Source organism: Acomys minous (genome assembly GCF_964271855.1).
Source record: "Acomys minous genome assembly, chromosome: 8".
NCBI classification, from domain to species: domain Eukaryota; kingdom Metazoa; phylum Chordata; class Mammalia; order Rodentia; family Muridae; genus Acomys; species Acomys minous.
Genome location: NC_140489.1, coordinates 54,206,579 through 54,225,666, shown reverse-complemented (window position 1 = coordinate 54,225,666; position 19,088 = coordinate 54,206,579). Strand labels below are relative to the sequence as shown.

General features: G+C 33.9%; 1 protein-coding gene and 1 long non-coding RNA gene across 5 annotated transcripts in view; one reads left to right on the top strand and one right to left on the bottom strand.

Moving 5' to 3' along the window:
- The window catches only part of LRFN5 (leucine rich repeat and fibronectin type III domain containing 5), a 270,278-nt gene that overhangs the window by 187,687 nt on the left and 63,503 nt on the right, over nucleotides 1-19,088 (top strand). The window lies entirely within an intron of this gene.
- Nucleotides 843-3,919, bottom strand: LOC311603364. The gene is made up of 4 exons (XR_014781071.1): nucleotides 3,814-3,919; nucleotides 3,188-3,306; nucleotides 2,268-2,364; nucleotides 843-1,170 (listed from the first exon to the last, which is right to left on the bottom strand). It is a non-coding gene; the product is annotated as an uncharacterized lncRNA (long non-coding RNA).

Genomic DNA, 19,088 nt, shown 5'->3' with positions numbered 1-19,088 from the left:
ATTTTTAAATTTATGCATATTACATCTCAATTATTATCTCACCCCTTGTATCCTCCCATTCCTTCCTCCCTCCCTCCCATTTTCCCCTTACTCCCCTCCCATATGACTGTGTAGAGGAGAACCTCTTCTGCCTGTACATGCTCATAGGGTATGAAATCTTCTTGGTAACCTGCTATCCTTCCTCTGAGTGCCACCAGGCCTCCCCATCCAGGGGACATGGTCAAATATGGGGCACCAGGGTTCATGTGAAAGTCAGTCTCCACTCTCCACTCATGGTGAAGAATGTCCTGTCCATTGGCTAGATCTGTATGAGGGTTCAAAGTTTACTGCACGTATTGTCCTTGGCCGGTGCCACAGTTTGAGCAGGACCCCTGGGCCCAGATCCTCCCGTCATAATGTTCTTGTAGGTTTCTCGGACCCTCTGGATCCTTCTATTTCCCCATTCTCCCATGCTTCTGTCTTTTTTAAAAGCTGTGCAGTCTAAGTGCTTGGGAGATCCAGGAAGGAAGATTGAGAGTTAAAGTTGAAGGACATCCTCAGTTACTTAGTGAGTTAAAGAACAACCTAAGAAAAATGAATCTCTACCTCAAAAGAAAATAATCAACTTTGCAACTGTGTATTTGAAAAAAAAAAATAATGGTATACAAAACTGAAACTTGCAAAGCAAACTAGGGAAAGCTAAATGTTGGTATAATGTTAAGAAAAATTTGTGCTGTGTGAATACTCTTATCAAAAAATTTACTCTTTGTTGCAAATGCAGTATTTTTTCAAGTGCTTGTGTTAATATCTATTGCAAGTATATGTGAAACCAGTGAATACATATTACACTATATGTACTTTTTTTCAAAAATTCAAATATCTCTTGCAAAGAATATAAACCAAATGATTGTTTTGTATTTTTTTTTTTACTTTTGACATTTGAAGCAGGCAAATATTTGAAAGGGAATTAAGCAGATGTATAGTTGTCATCAGTGAAACACTAATGAGATAATATATTTTTGAAAATTATACTAAGTATGTATATTGATCTTGTATAATGTGTTATTTATTACCATTGCAGACTGCTAGAAAATCTTTATTTGACAGAATGGGATGCAGTTTGCCTTCATTTTGGCTACTGTGTGATCCTCATCAATACTCATACTCAAGGAATTTCTTGGTAGAAAAGTTCTGTGAAAAAAATCCCAGAGAAAAGGTTATTTTTCTATGCATTGTTCAAGCACAGTGCTTGTGACATATATAGAACCATTTGAGCTGTTTTTAATATTTTCACTGAGAGTTCTAAATATGGAGCCCTAAGGTAGAACATGAAGAAAAGAGCTACATCACTGGTGGCCGTTGTGCAGGATGTTTTATGTCTCTCCCCGTTCCTCTTCATGGAATCTCACAGAAATCCAATGGGGATGTGGGATTGAAGTAATGAAGATAATATAATGAATTAAGTTAAATGATTTTTAAGGAATGAAATGTTGCTTTGAAGAATGTCTTTAAATAATGACTGCTTTACACATATAAATTTTCAACATCTTTGTAAAGAAAGGAGAATTAACATGCTTTGAACTGAGTAGATGGTGATGACCTCTCCAGATAATATTAAAAAAGGTGGTTGCCATGAAAGTGTGGGACTATTTTTTGTTTATTTCTACTATGTACGTGTATAGAAATAATTTGTAATGTGAAAGAGAGTAAGTCTTCTATATATTGTATCCTCTTAATCTTTTTAGGGGAGCCAAGCTAAGATAAAATAGTTTTTGTTGTTTATATGTTCTGTTTTGCCTCTGTATTTCTGTGTGCCAATGTTGAATATCATTTGTACCTTTTGAATATTCTTGGAGGCCGCAATGAGTTTTCTAAATGCTATTTGACAGAGTTTTAATTTCATAAATTAGTCAGAATGTCAAACAGTTCCATAATTTCAATTATCTCAGATAACTTGTTCTGCCAAATTCAGCTCTCTTCTTTCTTTCATGTCTTAAACAAAAACACAGCCTTTTGTGTGGAAACCTATGTGAATAAATTTAATATGTGTAATATGTAATAGACTAATGTTTGTAATAAACATACTTTTGATGGCAATGACAGCCATTTTGGAAAAAAGGGAGATTTTTATGAATATGTGTTTTCTAATATAAGTTTTGGCATTACACTATGTGTATCTGACTCATGACATTCAAAATAGCTTAGTATTATGTATGCTATGATCTGTATTTCTCTTTGCATGTATGTTACACTATGATGTTCTCTCCTTAGTCACCTGTTATACTTACTGCCAGTCCTTGTGACATGTCATCCATTTTGTCCGGTAATTGTGGCCTATACTTTTTAATATTTGCATTTTTTATTGTATCACATAGTATGCATATCCTGAAATGAAGGAATGCAGTATCAGAAAAATAAGTAAATCCATCATTCACCTTTATAAGAACAGCTGTAAAAATTTTGCTGAAGCAATTGAACTAACTAACGCTACTTCTGTAGAGGTTCCTTGACAATGGTCAGGCTCTCTTCATGTTGATCTAAATGTCCTATGAAAATATTGCTCTGCCATTACAGTTGAGGCCTTTCTTTCTATTGAACTCCCCTGGTACCAGCTCATTCGATTCCTAACCAGCAGGCATTGCTAAAGCATGCTGTGTACTCATATTCCCAGCTTTGATAATGTAGAGAGGAACAGGCAAAGAATCTCCTGGTCCAGACAGACATGCTGTTCTTGTCATAAATAGTACTAATAGCCTCACTTACTGCTTTTTCAACTGTACCTTTCTTTAATTCACCCATATAATCTTAATCTTTAATTAAATTTCATGATTAGCAGGGAGGATAATGTGGGCACCTAGATTAACTAGGGAAAGTGATTTTAAAAGTCGGCTCATTATAAAGCATCAGTTTTATCAAATAGAATTATACAATAGATTATTAAATGGCATACTATTACCAAGAAAACCATCTTCTTAATTTGACAACGAGGCAGAAAGGAGTTATAAAATGTCTATAGATTTCTTCATTATGTATTTATTTAATGTTACTATAAAATCCATGTAAAATATTTCTAAATAGCATTCTTCCCTTGTAAAATATTAATAAAATTACTGTTACTAGATCGTGATCAAGAAGGTGGTGGAATAAGATTCCCAATAATCAATCAACTCACCAACTGAGAAAATAACTTAATAAGCTATTTACTCACCATACAACATTCATGATGACAGGAAGGAAAGGGTTATACACATCCCACTTCCTCCACAGCAGAGAATGCAGCATGGAGAGCTAGGAAAAGAGTAAACATGTGACTTTCTCTTGGGGATTCTTTGTACAGTGAGAACCATAGGAGAGATAAAATTAGGCCCTGCCAGAAAACACGTGATTTAGGCTGTTCCTCCAGACCTCTGTACAACATGCATAAAGCTGTTCTCCTGTTTCAGCATGTAACATCCCACCTAATGCATAAGTAGAGCCCCTGGAGACTCTTCACTTCATTATTCTTATGAAACCGATATATAAACAACATAACAGCAGCCTAAAAAATCAGGATATTAATCCTTCTCCCAATCAAGGAGCACAATTAATAATAAGACTTCCCAAACGCCAGGGAAGGTACATAAGGTGACACCGTACTGCTACTTGGTTCAGGCTAAGCAAACTTAAAATAGGGAAGATCCTAATGGCCCTGGCTCCAGGTTGTGCCCATGAACAGAGCCTCTGGGTCTTCTCTAGGGCCAAGGGAAGATTTTCAGTTCTAAGTAGCTCAGCCAGCATTGTGTGTGGCTGTTTACAGCAGTCTGAGCCACAGTTACAACTTCATGGGAAAGATACACACAGAAGTCGTCTGGTGCTATGTTGGTTTAGGCAGGATGTAATTTCAAGCTGCATCACAGTCTTTTCCCAATCTATCCATCTCTCATCCTAGGCAGCACAGCAGTAAAAGAGCAAAGTAAAGGAAGGTGGTTACCAACCTCTTACTTGAAAATGAGGACTGAGCCTTTTACAATGAGGTTCTGATACCAACGGAATTCTATGGTTCCCAAGGACAAGGTGGTGATTTTTTTAAATATATGTTCTTAAACATTTTGATGAAATTAATGTTTCTCTCTTCCTTATTTCTCATCCAAATGTTTCTATCTTTAATCTCCTCACTATCTTTCAAATTTATAGTCTCTTTTTCTTTTTTCTTTTTAAAAAGTTTTTATTTATACATTTATATTATTACACATAAAAACAATAAATTACCTATAGCAAGAAGAACATGACACAATCAGGAATTATATAAGTGTTACATTCTTAGTGTTTTGGCTATTTGTATTTGACAGCCCTGAAGAAAACATCTTTCCTATGTTGGTGAGTCTAAAAATTATATAACTTGCTCTTTGGGCATCCACAGATAGGAAATATTTTAATGCCTTGCTCCAGTTTACTCTGGATACAATACTAAGTGTGGATTAGATATCAATCTGAGTTCAGTGCATTCTTTCTCATTGGAAGAATGGGAGAACACCAGTTTTGGGCTGCTGTAGATTTTGGACTTGCGTGTCATACAGCACTGAAATACTGGAAGTGTCCACAGTCTTGGATGAAATAAACAAACTGTTAAGAATTTTGGAAAGAACAGTCTTAAATTTTCATTTAAAAGACTAAAATACATACCCAGTTCTTCATTGTAAAGTAATATCCCGTGTCTGAAAGCATCTATTTTCAGGGTCTCAAGGTCTTTCCTAATGGTTATAATAAGGCATTAGAAATCATCCATATATGTGACCAATCAGAGCACTTGAAATTCCATTTTAAGGAACCCTGGTGAGACATTAGACAATAGGAAGAAGTGATTCACTGTCCTAATTTAGAGACTTAACTTTAAAAATTAAACAGAAACCCTTGAAGTAACAAGTGCACTATCAAAAATAGGAGCACAAAAATATACACCAATAGTAGAATAGGTCAAATAGAAAAACGGAACTAGCAGATTCTCAAAAGATGTTGTTTGAAAATATAGAATCATCCAGGCATGTGTTAGCATAGGGAGAATTTTCTAAAAACAAAACAAACAAACAAACATAAACCACAAGTGATGAGAGTATAGCCTAGTGGGAGAGCACTTGCCTAACAAGTACAAAGCTCTGAATTTAGTTGAATTCTCAGCAAAGCAACAAACAAACAAGAAAAACAAAAGGATTGGGATAACCAATGAGATGTAACAAGAATAAATTAATAAAAAAAAAAGAATTATAAAAAAAAAACAAATTAGCTCACTCATTATGATCATTTCTAGCTGATCATAATGAGTGAGTTAACCCAGAAGCAGAAAGACTCAAATGGTATATACTCACTTATATCTGCATATTAGCCCAAGGGGCATGTCCCACGAAAGCCTTCACTTACCAGGAAACTGAGACAGAGGAGAGGACATTCTAGTGGGATTCTAGATGAGAGAATCATGGGAGAAAGGCAAAGTAGAAGGACCCAGAGGGTCCTAGAAGCCTACAAGTAGAACATTATGATAGGCAGATTTGGGCACAGGGGTCCCGCTCAAACTAAGGCACCAGCCAAGGACAATACAGGCGGTAAACCTTAAACCCCTACCCAGATCTAGCCAATGGACGGAACACTCTCCACAGTAGAGTGGAGAGTGGGATATGACTTTCTCACATACTCTGGTGCCTCACCTTTGACCATGTCCCCTGGAGGGGCAGACCTGATGGCACTCAGAAGAAGGACAGCAGGTTACCAAGAGGAGACTTGATACCCTATGAACATATAGAGGGGGAGGTAATCCCCCTCAGGAACAGTCATAGGGGAGGGGAGTAAGGGGAAAATGGGAGGGAGGGAAGAATGGGAGGATACAAGGGAGGGGATAACCATTGAGATGTAACAAGAATAAATTAATAATAAAAAATAAAATAAAATAAAATAAAATAAAATAAAATAAAAAACCAAATTAGAAGATCAAATGTGTGAGACTCAAGACCATGCCTGGCTCTAGCCTGTTTCACAACAAACCAGATGAGCTTGCTATACAGATAAGGCCCTTCAGACATCTGTTTCTGTGAGACTTATATTTGATTTAAATTAGCAGTTGACTTAATAACCAGGATATGACTTTCACTATCCCTATCTCAAACTCAAACAATAATAAGAAGTACTTGAAAATACTAAGAATGCTAGATACTTGTTTGGAGATAAGTAAAAATTTCCCACATTAATTCAGATATAAATATTTATGTGCATGAAGGTCAAATGTCACCAGCCAAATCCAATTCAGCTAATGTCTCCAGGCGTATTCTAACCAAGCATGCAAATTTTAAGTGTGAATAGAGGTCACTCAAAAAAGTAAGGAAAAAAATAAAAGAAAGAAAATTCATAGTTTTCCCAATCCATTTGGTGCCAAAAATCTCTTAGGAATTATTACAAAGCAAGAGAGACTCACAGGAGACTTTTTAAATGTACTGACAATAGCAAAGGAAGAACCACAAACCTGCCGATAGCTGTGCTGACAACAGCTGTCCTTATGCATGAAAGAGAGATAGCATGCCGCACAAACGAACAAACGTTGAGAGAATGTATCCCATCACACCTGACAAATAAAAATTCTTAAGACAGTTATCATTTTTTTTAGATATTTAGTTCTCATTATTTAGGATGCATAAATACTTTTAAAACTATTTATACAAATGAAGCCAGGAAGCTCTAGTGTTGTAAATGCGGAGCACCTAAAAGACTGAAAACATAGAAAGATGAAAAATGGGACACCAAAATGTCAGAATGAAGGCCGACATACCACTCACTTATTAATTAAAAATCTTGTGTGAGCCTAAGGACCTAAATTTTGGTTCCCAGACTTCATAAGAATCCATAATCAATATCTTGCCTGCAGGACCCCAGAACTCTAACCTTGATAAACAGGAATGCAGATATAAGTGTATACACTAATGAATGCACAAACGTATACAAAACATGTTTTTAAATATCAAAACATGATACAGACTAAAGGGCAAGCATAATATTTTGGTTTTTGTTGTTATGGTTTGAAAGTGACAGAAGTTCCTCTGTTGAAATCCTTGGCCGCGAGTAGGTGGCTATGTTTTGAGAGGTTAGTAACTTGGGTTGGGAGGCATGGCTTATAGGAGAGGGTCTTGGTGATTGGCATATTACTCGGTGTTATAGCCTTGTTGCCATACTGCTTGTTAGCACTCAACTCCCTAAACTGCCAAGATGTTTTATAAAAAAAAACTACAAGTTCTGCCTGTCATAGGATGAGCTATTCCTGCCACCACGCCTCCCTCACAACTGATACTAACAACTATCCAAATGTACATATTATGCAACAAAATCATTTACAATCTGAGGACTCAAGGCTAAAAGTAAAAGCATGAGATAAAACACACCACATAGTTGATGTGGAAAAGATGATTATATTGTGCCACACATAAAACCTTTAGATCAGAAGAAGTAAATAAAGGGCAATAAGGAAAACTATTCTGTCACAATACAAGCATCAGTTCAGTGAGATGATGCTATTATCACTATTATAGGAAGGCCCACATAACTCTAATTGAGGAGAAATCATATTGCAGTAGTAATAGGTCAATTGGGGGTTGGGGATTTGCTTTTTAATTTTTTTGACTTTTTTCTCCTTTATTAATTTATTCTTGTTACATCTTATTAGTTATCCCATCCCTTGTATCCTCCCATTCTTCCCTCCCTCCCATTTTTCCCTTATTCCCCTCCCCTATGACTGTTCCTGAGGGGGATTACCTCCCCCTGTATATGCTCATAGGGTATCAAGTCTCTTCTTGGTAACCTGCAAGTTAAAAACAAATATCCTTGATGAAGATGGGTACAAAACTCCTCAGTACATTAGTAACTCACAAAACCTACTAGTCAATTATAAAGCTAATTAGTGAAAATCAACCCAAAGGTGTACATACGTTTCCTACACAAATTTGTAGATAGTATATACACAGACTGAAGCACAAATAATATAATTACATTATTTGATGAAATTCAACATCGCATCATTATTAGTGCCTCATAGTGAAACTAGTCTGGAAGGAATTTACCTCAATCTAATATAGGCCATATATAAAAATGTAACAACTGATGTTTTAATTAATGGAAAAAGATGAGAAGTTCTTTTCTAATATTTCTAGTAAGACCAGAAAGCTTACTTTCACCAAAGTTGTTCAGATAAATACTGGATCATTTATATTTATAGGAAGAATTAAAGAACAGCCTAGAGAGAAAGGTAGAAATTAAATAGTAGCTAGTTGTACATAGCATGAGCTGATGTACAAAATGTCCAAAAGGCTCCATTAATAAATTATAAATCATCTTTATATAGGAAGCTAAGAGCACATGATAGAGAAAGTACAGTAACTTTCAATAAATGATGGTAAACATGTTGGATAGTTGCATGAAGAATAGATTTTGTCCTATATGAAAGGTAACTCAAAAGAGATTAAAGCCTTAGTGTAATAACTGAACTTATGAAAACAGCAGAAGAAAATATATGAAAAATGTTTCATGAAGACATTTTTTGAAAATACCTCTAAAATCTAGAAAATGATACCAAAAAAGACAGATACAGTTACAGAAAAGTAAATAGTTGCTGGAAATAAAGGGAAAAAATGACAGAACGCAAAGTCAGATTAAGGAATGAAATACAGTACACATAAGATTATATACACAAGGGATTGCTAGCTAGAAAGCTCAAGAAAATGCAATGGTAAAAAAGTTGTAACACTTCGTATAAAATGAGCAATTTTACAAGACATTTTTCTCAAAAGAAAATGTTCAATAAGTGCTGTTCATAATATTTATCTTTAGCAATTATTTGTAAAATTTAAAAAACTGCAAAGGGTTATCACTTTATTCCATTTAGAATTGTGAAAAATATAAAAGATAACACATTTTGACAAGGATATGAAGAAAAATCCTTATTCTACACCATACTTTTCAAATGGTATGTGAGAATGTGAATTGGCTTAGCCATTTTGGTAATAACATATGTCTCAATAGCTAAAAATAGAAATGTTAGATTGTACATCAAGAAATCAGTACACAAAAATATCACATATCACATATACATACATACATGCATACATACATGCATACATACATACACACACATCCATCCATACATACATACATACATACATACATACATTCCCAGTCTTTCTGACTGCTTAGTATGTACAAATGAAAATGAAATCAGTGCATTGAAGATATAGCTGCATTTCCTATTTATTGTAGCACTATGACTATATGGTAAAAAGTATGTATCTGTCAACTACAGAAAATGTTGAAACAAAGTGTTACATATATTCAGTAGAATGCTATTTAGCCATAAATGTGTCAAAATCTATTATTTGCACAAGTACGTGGAATTGGATAGCATTTTATTAAGGGAATATGCCAGGCACAGAAAGACAAACATTGAATAATCTAAGTCATATGCTTTGTAAAAATGTTGGTACCATAAAGGTTGATTGTAGAATGATAGCTACTGGACTGGGAAGAGAAGAGTGAAGGGTGGTATCTGGAAAATCTGATTAGGAGGTACTAAATTGCAGCTTCATGAGAAAAATGTATGCTTTTGTATGTTCTGAACATCAGTGAGACTAAAGATAAAAAAGTGTACATATGATACTTTTTCCATTATATATTCACTATAAAGAAATGAAACATACATATATAAAATATAAGCACTGTGGAATAATGTTATATCAGGGGAGATAAATACATTTTTTTCTAATCTGAACGTCGCCAATGCTTATATGTATCAAAACATATATTTTTCCTCATTACAGTGTAAATTTTAATGTATCAATTAAAAATATTAGAATAGAAACTTAGAAATCAGTTCTAGTTAAATTCATTTTATGCTTCTTTTCATATATGCTATTCCTAAATGGCATTTGGCACAGGAGCCCTGGAATGGCTTCTGTTATTATTTAATGATATCTCTTAAATATTTCAGTATAGTGTGCACAAAATCTCAAAATTAAAGATGTAGAATGTAAAATCTTTTACTGGGGCTTAAGTGCAATTTAAAATAGCCCTTAACAATGATAAGACCTCTGGTATAGCACTCCAGGGCATAAATATTTTCTGTGCACATTAATAATGAATACTGTTTTCCATCCTTGTTCCCTAAGTAGCAAAGTTGTACTGCTGCCCTTGCATTATTGTATACACCATCTGAGAGAACCAAAAAGCCATTTCTTGGGCTTGAAGGCAAGTAAAATTATTCTTATTAAAAAATCCTCTTTTTATTTTTACACAAGTAGCTCTTATTTATATTAAATGTTGTGATATTCTAGGGTTCATTTGATATACTAAGCCTGAGATAGAATAATTTGAGATTCAATTAAAAGATGAATCAACTCAATCATGAGAGAGGCATCTTTGAAATATAATATGAACATGAAAAAATGTGCAGTTTATTATTTAGAATTGAGAACTATCTTTTATTGAAAATAATCCTTATTTAGGTTATCTACTAACAAGGTGAGAAACAATCTAAAGAATAGGAGAACATACTACCCCACAATACGTCTAACAAAAGGTTCATGTCTAAAACACAAACTATACCAAGAACATAACATCAAAATATGAAAAATTTAAAAATAGTCTAATTTTTAGGGTGGGATACTTATAAATAGAAAGGCTTTTAAATGATTCATCCCCTAAACAGAAACACACAACTCCAACAATATGAAAACAAAATCATTTTCCTTCACAATAACATATATGGAACTACTTACATAGCATATAATAATGTAACAATGAATACGTAAAAGAACCAAATTTACTTAAGTATTTTTATATAGAAAGTATACAACAATGCTATATCATATTGTTAATATTGAAAATCTGACCGGAAAATTTTATTCCTGGAGGCACACTTACACAGTAGAAAAGTAATATCGTCACTGATAAAAACAGCTTAGTATAAAGTTAGGGAGACATCACTGTTTTCCCTTTCTGGATTCTTTCATAAATCTCAGTGCTTTCAATGTATGTACATTTTATATGTACATGTACATATGGTGTTAGATGATTTGAACATTTATATGTATGGTTTCTTCCACTTATGAAATATTATAAGGATTTATTCAGATTTTTGGCATACTCATAAATCATTTTACATAGTTGTATTAATGCATACCTAATATTAATGCACATTATTTAATCATGTGAATATAGCACAACTTACAAACCATTCCTCTTGATGATATTGAACATTTTTACTGGACAGGCCTTTAGGTAGTTTTTTGCTCATCTTTTTAGAGACTGTGCAATAATTTCCAATGAGCTTTGAAACAGTAAACTTTCTATTTATGCAGTAGGTATGTGAGTTAGAACAATCTTAAATGATCACCCTAACCTATTTCTTACTTTTTTGTATGTTTGTTGCTTTTTTGTTAAACAGATATTCTTTATAGTCAAATTGTATAAATATGCTCTTAAAAATAACAAACCAAACTAAATAATTTCTTAACACAAATTATGCTTTTCTTTATTTTATTATCTATAATGACATGGTTACTTGTGTCATTTATGTTGAAACAACAGAAATATCACATAAAATGTGTTTGTACTTTTCAATGCCTTAGTTCTCTGTGGTTTTGTATTTTAACTTTGCTATGAGTAATTTCTTTTCTCATCTTATCCATTTGATGTTTGTAGGGCTCTTGTACATAGATAGGGTTCTCTCTCTCTCTCTCTCTCTCTCTCTCTCTCTCTCTCTCTCTCTCTCTCTCTCTCTCTCTCTCTCCCTCCCTCCCTCCTTCCCTCCCTCCCTCCCTTTCTCTTGATTTGGGGAATTTTCTATATAACTTTATTACTATCTCTTTGTCTTTGATATCTTTATCCTTTCTCTATGCATATAATTTGCACATCATTTTTGTTAGCATAAAAAGTCTAAAAGTGGTGTTTTATGTGGAGATTGTTGTTGGCAATTTGTTTAATTTTTTGTTAGGGTTGGTTTTGCTGTTGTTTTAAATTTATCGTGAAACTTTATTTATTGATCTAATATTATGTTGTTCATCATATTTTACAGTCTGTTTTCTGCATGATCCATATGTTGCATTAGTGAGGCTTTTTTAAGATTTTCACTTCAGTTTATTGAGTTTGGATTCCCAGCCTCTTTAAGGGTTTTTTTCCCCCACATTATTATATTTCCTCATTTTTGAATTTTATTTTTGTATCTTGGACTGAATTCCTCATGTCATTCAGCTCTTTTTTTCTGTTGTAGTACATTACAATTTTAAAAATTATTTGAACATAGTTATAATTATTCGTGGGCTTTTTTGGAATTTTTCTGCATTATTCTCATTAGAGGCCAGTTTTATGGGATCAGTAATTTTGGACATAATTTAGCTTTTTACAAAGATTTTTTAATTAATCATTTTTTATTTTTTACATATACACTTAAATTATTATACATATATACAAAAATTACCTGTAGCAATAAGAACCATGTCACAATCAGGAATTATATAAATGTTGCATTCTTAGTATTTTGGCTATTTACATTTCACAGCCTTTAAGAAAACATCTTTTCTATCTTGGTGTGTCCATCTGTCAGATAAATTGGGCCAGAAGGCTTAAGATGATGTCCCAACATAATGAAGAGTTTTGGGTGACTATTTAGGTATCAAAGTGTCTCTGTCATCTTCTCATTTGGAAAGCTACTAACCTGAATCCCGGCATACTCAGCTAATCAAGTTTGTTCCTTCTCAAGTCCCTGATGGAGTTAAAGACCAGACAGCTTAGATTCACAATGAAGCTTAGTAGTTTAGGGGTTAAGACGTTTTTAGATCCAGATAGATGTTTTAAATTGATAATGACAAGATGTGATAGAGACTGATTTACATTCAGAATTTTAGATGCACCAAGAAATAAAAGATGTTTTCTTCAAGGCTTTCTTGGCTCATTTTTAAGTTGGTGTCACCTTCGCTTATTTTCACTTACTGGCTAAGGTGCTACCATTAAAACAGAAGTGCAGGTGTCTCTTCTACACTGAGTTTAATTGCTCATCATCTTATGGGTAGATCATACAATAATTGTATTTTTATATTGATGAAGTATATGCATACTGTTTTCTGTTATAACTATATCAATTTTTCTTCAAACAAGTGATTAATAACACTCTGCTTTTCTAATAAAACCAATGTGTTTGTTATTTTTATATTTTTATTTTATTATTTATTTATCATGCATTTGTATTTGTGTACATGAATATGGTGCACAATGGATGTGTGGGCTACAAGATGCATGTGTGGAGGCCAAAGGACTTATTTATAAGATTAAGTTCTCTCCTTCCATCTTGTGAATCTACTAATAAAACTCAGGTCATCAGGTTTGGAGACAATTGCTTTTACCTGCTAAATCATATTTGCAAGACCTTGTTATATTTAGCATTGAACCATAGTCATTTAGTCTATCTATTTCATGAGTAATTATCCTTTATGTCTTTGTATTATTGTATTTGCTTCTGTCATAAGAATCATCTCTGAGTTGTTTGCAGTAAATCTGTGGAGCCTCAATGATTCACTTTAAGTCACTGCTTGTATACATTAGGAGAAGCAGTAACACCCCTTTTCTTGGCATTGCCTACTGTAAAGACCCTCCTTTCTGCTATAGTAGACATTGCTTATCTGTCCTTCTTTATTCACCAACATCCTCCCTATGATCCTTTCAACTTCCCTCTGGCATCCTCTGCTACAACTTTGTGGTGAACAATGCATAGTCCAGACTTTTACACCATTTAAGAATATTAATTTAAGTGGATCCAACTGATAAATATAAATATAAGATTCAATCATATTTGTTTATATATGGCTAACTCATGGATTTGTATTGTGTATGCTGGAATTCATATAGGAAGATGTAAGGAATAAATTCAAGATAATCTCACATATAACCGTCAAATAAAATAACATTGAGATAATCAGGTATAGAAATATGCTCACAACATATGGTAAATTAAGAAATACCTCAGCAAGCTTGATGGTATAAATAGCAGTTTTCAGAGTACTAAACCAAAGAAGGGGCTCTCTATAGCAGTGTGGTGAGTACATATTTAATAAAGGAGAACAAATGATAATCTCAGGAAAACTTCTCATCTACACTCCTAATTAGGAAAAGTGTTGATTAACAGTGTCACAACTCGCCTCTCAAATTAGTGAATATTTTACAATATAACTCAAAATGACTTTAATCTCTCAGTTCAGTTAAATATAATTATACATATTTAAAGATATCTAGCAAATCAGCATACTATCACTTATTTGTAAACTATATGGTGACTAATTATACATAACTGTAGGCCTCAAGTGGAACTCTGAAAACTAAAATAAGGACCCAAATTTTACACTTGCAAATGATTCTGATTCAAATAATATCATGTTGAAATGCTCCAAGCCACTAATAAGTAAGTAACTCATGCATTAAATTCCACTCCTGTCTCTTGCAGGCTAATAAAAGCCTAAGCAAGAATTCATTTGCATATAAACCTTACATTTTAAATAGAAGTAAATACTTAAAGGATAAAATTATGAGAGCTTTAAGACAAAATCAGTTACATTTGAAAAGAAATAAACGAAGATATGGTTTATTCTCTTCAGTTAGAATGTGAACTAGAAAGACTTTTGCTTTAAGTCCAGTTTATAAATAGAGAACTAACAAATTAAAATATGATTTTTCTGACATAATAATTCTACTTCTAGGAATTTATTAATGAAAATAAAAATGTTCTCTCACAGATTTTATCTACTGTTATCATTTTAAGCAAAATACAAATATATAACAAGAATTATTAGAATTCAATTATGGTGAATGTGGAAGATATATTTAGGCAACACATAGAGATCTATTCATATGTAATATGCATATATATTTACAAACAAATAGCATTCATTTTTATATAATATTTTATTCACTTAACTGGTTTCATCTTAACTAACTTGAAATATATAAATTATTACTGAGAAAATTCTCATTACATGGTCCAGACTGTCCTTATATTCCATATGTAGTAAAGATTGATATCAAACTCTTTTTTTGTGTGTGAAAAATATGTACATACTCTACATAAATGGTTTATATTTTCACCTTTTAGTATGTACATTTTAATATATATGAACTATACTTACTAAGACTGAATAAAACATTCATATATAAAATTTATCATATTTCTAGTTTCTCCATTATTCTGCATATGTTTATAGTTTTAAATGTATTGAATGACTAAACACATAATAAATTTTGATGCTGAAATAAAAAAAGTGGTCCACTGCTAACGCTTGTCATGCAATTGAGTTTCAAAATTCAAGATTATTTAGTGCATCTAACAGCAGATATTACAGCAATAGATTTTTTATTTTTTACATATACATTTATATTATTATACATATATACAATAGATTAATTATAGCAAGAAGAACAATGACACAATCAGGATTATATAAATGTTACATTCTTAGTGTTTCGGCTATTTGTATATGACAGCTTTGAAGAAAACATCTTTCCTATCTTTGTGCATCTAAATATCTGAGTATAAATCAATCTCCATCACATATTGTCATTATCAACTTAGAACACCTATCTAGATCTAAAATCATCTTAACCCCTAAACAACTAAGCTTCATTGTAAAAATAAGTTACCTGGTCTTCACCTCCATCAGAGACTTGAGAAGGAATGTTATATACTCACTCATAGCGGCTATTAGCCACACATTACAGGTTAACTACACTACTACACAGAGACTAAAACATCAACCAAAGGCCATGTATGATTTTTTCCTAGACCATCTGCTCAGATGTAGCAACACAGTTTCCTTGTGGATTCCAAAATGTGGAGAGTAGAAACTACTACTGATATGTACTCTGAATCCAGACACATTCAGGTAACTACAAAAGTTTTTAATGCAAAAGGGATGTAATAAAATAAGCACTTTGAGAAATTAGAAGCACACACACACACACACACACACACACACACACACACACACACACAGAGAGAGAGAGAGAGAGAGAGAGAGAGAGAGAGAGAGAGAGAGAGAGAGAGAGACTTAGAGACAGACAGAGAGAGAGAGAGAGAGAGAGAGAGAGAGAGAGAGAGAGAGAGACGTAGAGACAGAGACAGAGAGAGAGAGACAGAGACAGAGACAGAGAGACAGAGACAGAGACAGAGACAGAGACAGAGACAGAAAGAGATACAGAGAGACAGAGACAGAGACAGAGAGACAGAGAGACAGAGACAGAGAAACAGAAAGACAGAGACAGAGGAGACAGAGAGAGAAAGGAGACAGAGACAGAGAGAAAGATACAGAGTGACAGAGAAAAGGAAAGACAGAAATAAATGCAGAAGAGACAGTGGCAAAGAGAGGTGAAAGAGAGAGAGAAAGAGAAAGAGAGGAGTGAGAGATATAGAACAAAGAGAGAGTGTGTGACAGAGAACACTATTGCTATTATGACTGATAAGTTTACTCAAATTCTGGTCTTTTAACCTTTGTAATTTTTGTTATTAAATCCTAATATACAAGATAAACATACCATGTACAATTCACAAACCCAAGGAGGATAATAAAGAGGATGCTTCAATCTCACCCAGAAGGAGAAATAGAATAGACAAGAGGTAGTGGTTGAAGAAAGAGAACAAGGTAGGAGAAGGAGCACAGAGAGAATAAAGGGTGAGATCAGACCTGTGGTGGGCGGGGTGTGTGTGGGAGGTGGGGGACAGAAGCCCTGCAGGAAAAAAAAGAAAGAAAGAAACTGGCATCTCAGTGACAAACTCGAAGCTTAAGTCAGGATAGGCTTCCGCAAGAATATGAGGGGGGTGGAATCTGAGATTTCTAGTAGCCGGGGAGTAGAGTTGTCCTCTGAGAGACTCCACCAAGCAGCAGTTCGAAACAGATGCTGAGACTTACAGACAACTATTGGGCAGAGCATAGGGAATCTTGTTGACAAGTTGAAGGAAGAATAAAAGAACCTAGAGGTGACAGGCACTCCACCAGAAGTCCAACAGAACCAGCTAACCAGGGCCCAGAGAGGCTTGTGGTGACGGAAGCGCCAACCAAGGGTCATGCATGGAGTAAACCTAGACACCTACACAGCTGTAGCTGATGGGCAGCTCAGGCCTCATGTGGGTCCTCTAGCAATGGGAACAGGGGCTATCTCTAACATGGACTCTATTGCCTGCTTTTTTATTACTTCCCATTGGTGGGACTGCCTTGCCAGGCCACAGGGGAAGAGGAAGCACTCAATCCTGATCTTACTTAATGATCTGGGGGAGGATGGGTGGGAATCCCGTTTTCTAAGTAATAAGCGAGGGAGAGTGGGAGGGGAGGAAGAAGGGACTATGACCAGGATGTACAGGATGAATAGATACGTTAATTAATAAAAAATATACATACCAATTTATTAATGCTTACAAAAGACCAAAGTACTCAGTGTCTCTTATTTTCAGCCCCTTTGGAAATTACTGTTAAGTAACAGCAGTAGAACGTCTCCAGGTTTAAAAGCTAAAAGTCAGGAATAGTATATTTGTGGCCGTTCTGATTTTGATAGATAACTTAATGGAGACGGTCTGGCACTCCTTTCATAATTAATATTTTAACAAATATTAAGGATAAGCATGTGTTTGATCTGCATAGTTCATTGGCTATACCTCTATGCAATCTTGAAAACTACCGAGCTTCAAGCCATACCTATATACTTCTAAATAGTGTGCAAGTTGATATTCTAATACTGCAAGACTGCTTACAATATTACCAAATGATACACAAAATTTACTCAGTACCACTCATAAATAAAACTTGTAGGTATAAATTCAATCACGTTTTATGTATGCCAACATAGACGTTTATAAAGTTGATTAAAATTATACAATTTTAAATCACCAAAAGCTATGGAATCTGCCCAAGAATAATGGAATATTTAAATAAATTATGGGATAGTAATATACTTCTATTTCAATGTATATTTATCTTATATTTCATGTGCACTATCAAGAATAATCTATTTTAAAGTCACTATTTTAATTCCATTTGCAATTTTTTTAATCACAAAACTAATGAGTTTATGGATTTCAACAACTAGGCTATGCCAATTTGGGGGTATCATTATACTAGCTATTTTTATATTAATCATTAAATTGAAATTTTCCATGAATTTGTTAAAAAAATATCCATCCCAATTAATTCAAAAAAATTTTTTAAAGTACTTTTGCTTAGAACATCCCCTGGCCCCATCTGTTTTTCTTTTTACTCACTAGAAAGGATAAACCACTTAAGCCTACTCACTATTTCCATTAAAATAATCCCAGAATGTCATAAGAAAAAAGTGGAATTTAGTTTTAAAAAATTTTGTTTTCTTCCAAATAAATAAAAGTTCAAATTAACATGGAAAGTCTCTGAAATTTGCTCCGGTAATGAAATTTAAATACTTTAATTTCTTGCACCAGCCCAATATTTCTTAAATAAGTCTGTACATAAAATTTAAAGAAACTAGAATCTTGTAAATGCTATTAACATCATTCACAAATAATTTTATAAATATTAAATATAGCATATCTCACCAGGTCTCCCCCTCCAGGGGACATGGTCAAATATGAGGCATCAGAGTACGTGTGAAAGTCATACCCCACTCTCCACTCAACTGTGGAGAATGCTCTGAACATTGGCTAGATCTGGGTAGGGATTTAAAGTTTACCACCTGTATTGTCCTTGGCTGGTGCCTTAGTTTGAGTGGGACCCCTGGGCGCAAGACAGCAGGTTACCAAGAAGAGACTTGATACCCTATGAGCATATACAGGGGGAGGAAATCTCCCTCAGGAACAGTCATAGGGGAGGGGAATAAGCAGAAAATGGGAGGAAGGGAAGAATGGGAGGATACAAGGGATGGGATAACCATTAAGATGTAACAAGAATAAATTAATAAAAAATTAAAAAACAAAAATAAATAAATAAATAAATATAGCATATCTCAATGTGTTTCTATCATATTACTCTGATATAGCCTTACTTTCTGCTGAGTTATTAAAAATATTTTGGGGGATGGAAAGATGGCTCAATAGTTAAGCACAGTGT